General features: G+C 43.2%; 1 protein-coding gene across 1 annotated transcript in view; it reads left to right on the top strand.

The window, feature by feature from the left end:
* Nucleotides 1–7,500, top strand: part of LOC113802931 (zinc finger protein rotund) — a 616,373-nt gene that overhangs the window by 55,991 nt on the left and 552,882 nt on the right. The gene's annotated exons all lie outside the window — the stretch shown is intronic.

Here is a 7,500-nt window from a genome sequence, read left to right on the forward strand (position 1 = left end):
ACATTAGGATTTATTGTTATCATTATCAGTTAATATTGCTACTATCATCTTTGTTATCATCACTATTATAATTATCATTATTAGTATTATCATAATCATAATCATCATTATAACTATTATCATTATTATTATATAATCATTATCATTATAATCACTACCGTTATTATGATTATCACTGTCGTTATAACCATCATTATTGTCATCATCACTACCATCATCATCATCTTATTACCGAAGACGATCGAGAGGACACTGCGGGTCATACAGTATACAGTATACAGCAAGTGTCCCAACACAGAAGGATTTGAGTGTCGGGTCGAGTGTCCTGCGGCAGTTGCGTGTAATGTAACTGCTCTGGGTTTTATCTATGTTTTTTTTTTTTTGCTTTTTTTTCGTCGTGGTTCCCCTGTTATCTTCACTCAAAGATCCACTTCTTTTGTATGCACGTTTGCCTGTTTGTCTGGTTGTCCGCTTATTACGTGTAAAAGATGGGTTATTTGATGTATATGTAATGTGTGGAAATACATGGAAGATTGGAAATATGTAGATAGTTAGATATTAAATATTAGTAGTTTAATGAGTAGAAAAACTATGCTAATATGATAAAAGAGAGAAAAGATTGATAGAATATTACGATAAAGGGGAAGATACAGAATATGGTAAAAATAGTGTAGAAAATATGAAAAAATATACATATACATATAGTTCGAAACAGAAAGAGAGAGAAAAAGAATTCACCTGAATATTTCTTTTTTCCTCCACTTTTGTTAATACTCACAAACTCATTTTCATTCCAGATTCTCTTACACAAATACCATATCCCTCCATGTCCCAATGCCTTCCTAAAAAAAAAAAAAAAAAAGATCCACATACACAGTACATCACACCAAACGATTTTTTTTTTCTCTCTCCCTCGGTTTTTTTTTTTTTTTTTTTCTCTTTTTATTCAACGCATATACAGAAATGGGTTTATCAACTACGCCACTAGTGGAGTTTGCCTCGTGTATTTTTTCCCCGCTTGATTGTTTGACATGCTGTAGGCCACAGGAAAGCGTGCCGACACCATAACCCCGAGGGCGACTCCAACACACGCCCGCACGCTGCTCTCGGGGTAATCTATCCGTCACAATAGGGTTAGATCGGGCGTTTGATCTGGCCAAATCGGATTGACAGGCTGTGATTCGGGATGACGGGAGGTTGGCTGGACGAGGAGGTGGATGGGGGAGGGGGATAGGGTGGATGGGGGAGGGGATAGGGTGGTGGGGGGGGGGGATAGGGTGGTGGGGGAGAGGGGGAGGGACGGAGGGGGGGGGAAAGGATAGAGACGATGCGGAGGGATGGGTGGATGGGATAGGGGTGGGGGAAAGAGGGAAGGACAGGGGATAGTAAGGATTGAGGGATGAGGATAGAGACGATGCAGAGGGATGAGGTGAAGCATGGGGAATGGAATAGGGGGGGGGGAAGGATAGAAGGACTAAGGGTAATGGACCGGGTGGAAAGGGGGTAGCAGAAAAATGGGGGATAGAATTGGAGGCGAAGGATAGGGTGAGAGACAAGAGAATAAGTCGGAGGGATAGAAGGACGAGTTGTGGTTAGAGGGACTGAGGGATAGGATTAGGGATGAGAAATAGGAGAAAGGGAAAGGTAAAGAGACTAGGGGATAGATATGGACAGAAAGTCAGGAATAGGGATTGAAAAGAGGAGGAAGAAAAGTAGGAAAGAAGGAAAAGAAAAGTAAAAAAAAAAAAACGGAGATGGAAGAGAGAGTCGAAACACAGGGAAAATTGAGGATGAAGGGATGGAGGAAGATAGAATGATAGGGACGGAAGAAGAGGAGAAGGAGAGGGACAGAGAGGGAAAGAGGAGAGGACGGCGACGTAATGCAGTGCAGAAATTCTCGCATCAGCTGTAAAATGTGCGAAGGAGAATGATTGAACGGCGAGCGAAAGAGATGCTGGTGGAAGTTGCATATTAAAAAGGGGAAGGAGGAGAGAGGGATAACAATGGCATTTGTACTTGGCGAAAAGGGAAGACAATGTGTGACTGTAATTTCTTCTATTTACTGATAAAAGAGGGATAAAATGATAGACGGCTATAGAAGGAACCATGAAAAAATATAATCAAAAACGCAGATAGATAGATTGAGAGGCAGATATAAAGATACAGAATTGTAGATAGATAGGCAAATATATATGAAGGTATGTCAGGATAGGTAGATGGATAGACAGATAGTTTGATGAACTGACTAACTGATAGGTAGATAGACAGACAAACAGGTTTAGAGACAGACAGATAGATAAGACAGATAAATACATACATACATACAAAATCGGATAGATAGGTAGATAAAAAGGAAGATAAAAAAAGATAAACAACCGAAGGAAAAAAACAAGTCCCCAAGAAGACTTACAGACACACGAGGCCTCCCAGACAGACAGTCCAGACAGACGCAGCAGTCACGACCCACCTGAGGCTGACAGACACGCGTCCCCAGACACATATTTTCACGGCTGACACACAAAGCCACCGCGCTAAGCCAGCCAGACGTGTCTGCGTGTCCGAGGAAGTGGGTAAAAACGGGAATAAAGGCATGTGTCGTGAAAGGTCACTTTGGCGTGATTCATGCATATCGGGTTCGACCGTATGTTGGGCTTGCATGATGGCATTATATTGCAGCAAGTTTCCTCTTATCAGATAAAGGCGTTTATCAGTGTCGAGAATAATTTGTGTTGCACTGGAAGATAAGTAGGAGAGAGGGGTTAGGGAAAGAGAAAGAGAGAGAGAGAGAGAGAGAGAGAGAGAGAGAGAGAGAGAGAGAGAGAGAGAGAGAGAGAGAGAGAGAGAGAGAGAGAGAGAGAGAGAGAGAGAGAGGGAGGGAGAGAGAGAGAGAAACTATAATGTATCGGCACTGTTCTGAATTCGCTCTTTATTATGATAGTCTTTATGCATAATTTGAAGTCATTACCTTCATCATTACTATTATCATCGTCCTTACTTGCTCCGTAATCACCATCGTCGCCTTCATTTCCATCACCATGATCATCATACCACCAACATTTTTATCATCATCACCACTATCATCATTACCCACACTATCATCTTTATCACATTATCATCAATCTCCTCACCATCGCCATTCACCCCTCCTCACTATCACCACCATCATCACCATCAGCCAAGACCATCACCATCATTATCACCACCGCCATCCCCATCGTTATCACCACCATCGTCATCACCATCACCACCATCAACATCACCACCGCCATCCCCATCGTTATCACCACCATCATCACCATCAACATCACCACCATCAACATCACCACCGCCATCCCCATCGTTATCACCACCATCAACATCACCACCGCCATCCCCATCATTATCACCATTATCACCACCGTCATCACCACCATCATCACCCTTATCATCACCATCATCACCCTCGTCATCACCACCATCACCACCACCGTCATCACCACCGTCAGCGCAATTAAGCATCTTTCCCGACGTGTTCACGCATCTTGCACCCATCATATCTTTCATCGTCCCAAGCTTAATGGAACTTATTAATCTTTATTACAGATCTAATCCAGATCATCTTTCCATCAAATGCAATACCTCTTCTGGGACGCGGAGAAAGAAAGAAGAATGCGATGATGCAGAAGGGGATAGATGACAGAGAAAATGACCGAAAGGGGGAGATAAGAAGGAGGGGGGAAAAGGGGGGAGGGGGGTGGAATAGGGATGAGAGAGAGAAGGGGTGAGAGGGAGAGGGGGGTGAGGGAGGGGGTTAGAGGGAGGGAGAGAGAAAGAGAGAAGAGAGAGAGAGAGAGAGAGAGAGAGAGAGAGAGAGAGAGAGAGAGAGAGAGAGAGAGAGAGAGAGAGAGAGAGAGAGAGAGAGAGAGAGAGAGAGAGGAGAAAGAGAAAGTGAGAGGGTGGAGTTAAAAAAAAAAGGAGAGAGGGAAAGGAGAGAAGGAGGAGGTATTTTTCGAAAAAACGAGAAGGAAATGGCAAAGGGGGAATTATAAGAGAAGCTGAGATAATCGTTAAGATGGGACGGACCCGCGAATTAAAGGCGAAAATTGATAAAAGAAAGATGAATTGATATCCTTCTATATCTCTATATATACATGTTTTTTTTTTTTACCTTTTATTTATAATTTTCTTTGAGCGACTCGTCTTGCTTACGAAGTTTGATATATACATTTTTTTTTTGAGAGAGAGAGAGAGACAGACAGACAGACAGGCACCAAAAAGAACAGAAAGAATAGTAGACAGACAGACAGGCACGAAAAAGAACAGAAAGAATAGTAGACAGACAGACAGGCACGAAAAAGAACAGAAAGAATGGTAGACAGACAGACAGACAAACAGACACACACACAAGCACAGAGCCAATGACAGACAGAGACAGACAGGGAGAAAAGGGAGGCAACTGCTTTCCATCGAGCGGGGAAAGGGAGGAATGACAGCGAAGATTTCCCCAAGATAAATAAACAAGGGTAAAAATCAGTTATAACATGCAGCTGTGGGAGAGCTCTCGAGAGACGCTGCTGTGGAAGGGACTTTTTTTCTTTTCCTTCGTTTGCATTTTTGAAAAGGGAAATACTGAAAATGTTTGATCAGCTGTCATTTTCCTGTTTTTATTTGTTTGTTTGTTTGTTTGTTTGAAATTTTGTTTTGTACTTGTTTGTTTGTGGTTGTAATGAAGGATATTCTTCTTCATATTCTAATTATTGTTGCTGTTTTTCTTATCTTCATCATTTCACTAACAAAATAAAAATACAGAGGTGATATGATTTCACGAAAAGTGCAAAAGTGATAAAATAAGTCTAGAGAAAATGAAGAATATAATAAAATAATAAATAAAAAATGCCCTGGCTACTTGTACGCTGAAGTTACCCGAACAAAAATGAATAGATAACTAAAAGGAAAATAAAAATAACTCCCAAAAAGATAAAAGTCCAAGAACCTGTTACTATGACCGTACCCAAAGCGATGTACAGAGGCACCCGTGTCACTCAGCGCCTAAAGAGCCAAGCAGAGCCCCCTCGGCCAAACTTAACTGCAAAAAAAAACAATAATAATAGTAAAAAAAAATCAAGAATTTAAGAAGCGGAAAAATAATCGCGGTGTTTCAAATATCGCGGCTCAACTTTGTTACAAAAAGGAAGGAACATTACAAATCTTAGGACGCAACTTTGGCCAAAAATGACGTCAAATGGTTATGAATTCGAGAGCAACTCAAAGTGTTTCTTGGGGCGTCTTGGGGGGTGGGGGTCGGGGGTGGGGTGGGGGAAGGGGAGGGGGATTCCCCTGCTCTCTTTCGCTGTCTTGTCCACCTCTTTTTGTTTGCTATGATTTTACTATTTATGTCTGCCTCTCAGTCGGTTTGTCTGTATGTCTATCTGTATGTATATGTCTTCCCCTCTCTATCTATCTATCTACCTATCCAGCTATATATTAATCTTTCTATCTCTAACTCTCTCTTTTCATCTCTCTCTCTCTCTCTCTCTCTCTCTCTCTCTCTCTCTCTCTCTCTCTCTCTCTCTCTCTCTCTCTCTCTCTCTCTCTCTCTCTCTCTCTCTCTCTCTCCCCCTCCTCCCCCCTCCTCTCTCTCTCCTTTTACCCCTAATATATTCTTCGCAATGTTCTCATAAAAAGCACTCGTCCCTCATCGCTATCCCTCCCCCATTAATCCTATCCTCTTTGTGCTCTCTCGCTCACATTTAAAAACTATCCATCATCTTGCGGTGTGAGGTTTCTCTCGCTCTCTCGGACTCTCTCTGTCTCTCTGCACCTCTGCCTCCGTCTGTCTGTTTGTGTGTATGTGTGTTTGTATGTCTGTATGTATGTATGTATGTCTCTGTCTCTCTCTGTCTCTGTCTCTCTCTCTCTCTCCAATTATTATAATTATAATCATTATTATTCTCTCTCTCTCTCTCTCTCTCTCTCTCTCTCTCTCTCTCTCTCTCTCTCTCTCTCTCTCTCTCTCTCTCTCTCTCTCTCTCTCTCTCCCTCTCTCTCTCTCTCTCTCTCTCTCTCTCTCTCTCTCTCTCTCTCTCTCTCTCTCTCTCTCTCTCTTTCTCTCTCTCTCTCTCTCCTTCTCTCCTTCTCTCCTTCTCTCCTTCACTCCTTCCTTCCTTCTCTCTTCTCTTTTCTCTCTTTCTCTCTCCTTGAGGCATTTCGGAGAGTGACCCATCCGCCCCCCCCCCCCCCCCCCCGGTTCCCTCGACCAGCGGGACATATCGTTCTCCTTTTCTTCTTGCAGTCCGCTCACAGAATCTTCTGTTGAAGTTCCCACAGGCATTACTTGGGATTTAGTTACCATGGTCACGTGTGTGTGGAAAGTTAGCGTTAAGTTTGCCTCCTGTAATGGATTTTAGTTCCATGTTTACTTTCCTCCCTCCACTCCTGTGTGCCTATTTACCTGCCTGACTGCAAGCTTAATTTTCTAACAGCCTATATGCCTTCACCTCTCTACTTCCCGGAGCATTAGTCTACTTTCTCTCTCTCTCTCTCTCTCTCTCTCTCTCTTTCTCTCTCTCTCTCTGTCTCTATCTATCTATCTATCTATCTATCTCTCTATCTATCTGTCTACGTATCTATCTATCCAACCTCTCTCTCTCTCTTTCTATCTATCTATCTATTTATTTGTCTATCTATTTATCTATCTCTATTTTTCACATGTCTCCTCCTCTCCCTCTCTCTCTTTCTAATCTCTTTCTCTCTTTCTATCTCTCCTTTTCCTCGCTCTCTCGCTCTCTCTCTCTCTCTCTCTCTCTCTCTCTCTCTCTCTCTCTCTCTCTCTCTCTCTCTCTCTCTCTCTCTCTCTCTCCCTCCCTCCCTCCCTCCCTCCCTCCCTCCCTCCTCTCTCTCTCTCTCTCTCTCTCTCTCTCTCTCTCTCTCTCTCCCTCCCTCCCTCCCCCTCCCTCCCTCCCTGCCTCTCTCTCTCCTCCCCTCTCTCTCTCTCTCTCTCTCTCTCTCTCTCTCTCTCTCTCTCTCTCTCTCTCTCTCTCTCTCTCTCCTCCCTCCCTTCCGTATACGCACGTCTCCTCGTTTCCCAAGCCGCTAACGAACTCATTTACCTTACGTGGCCAGGCGCTTGTGGGGTTATATCTTTCCCTGATCACTTGCACGCTGGTCTCCCTGTCTCTCCAGCCTCCAGTCGCCTCTCCTCTCTGTTTGGGAAGTCTGCTGCGAGGGGGATCTGTGAATGATTTATTTATTTGTGTCGGTCTGTTTAGCGAACGTTTTTTTTTTTTTTGGGGGGGGGTTGTTTGTATGTCTGTTTGTATGTGTATCTGTTTGTCTGATTGTATGTCTGGCTCTCCTTCTATCTGACTGTGTGTCTGTCTCTGTCTCTGTCCATCTCTCTCTCTTTCTCTCTCTCTCTCTCTCTCTTTATCTATCTATCTATCTATCTATCTATCTATCTATCTATCTATCTCTTTCTCTCTCTCTCTCTCTCCCTCAATCCCTTTCTGTGTCTCGCTCTAT

Source organism: Penaeus vannamei, chromosome 27 (genome assembly GCF_042767895.1).
Source record: "Penaeus vannamei isolate JL-2024 chromosome 27, ASM4276789v1, whole genome shotgun sequence".
In the NCBI taxonomy this organism is placed as follows: domain Eukaryota; kingdom Metazoa; phylum Arthropoda; class Malacostraca; order Decapoda; family Penaeidae; genus Penaeus; species Penaeus vannamei.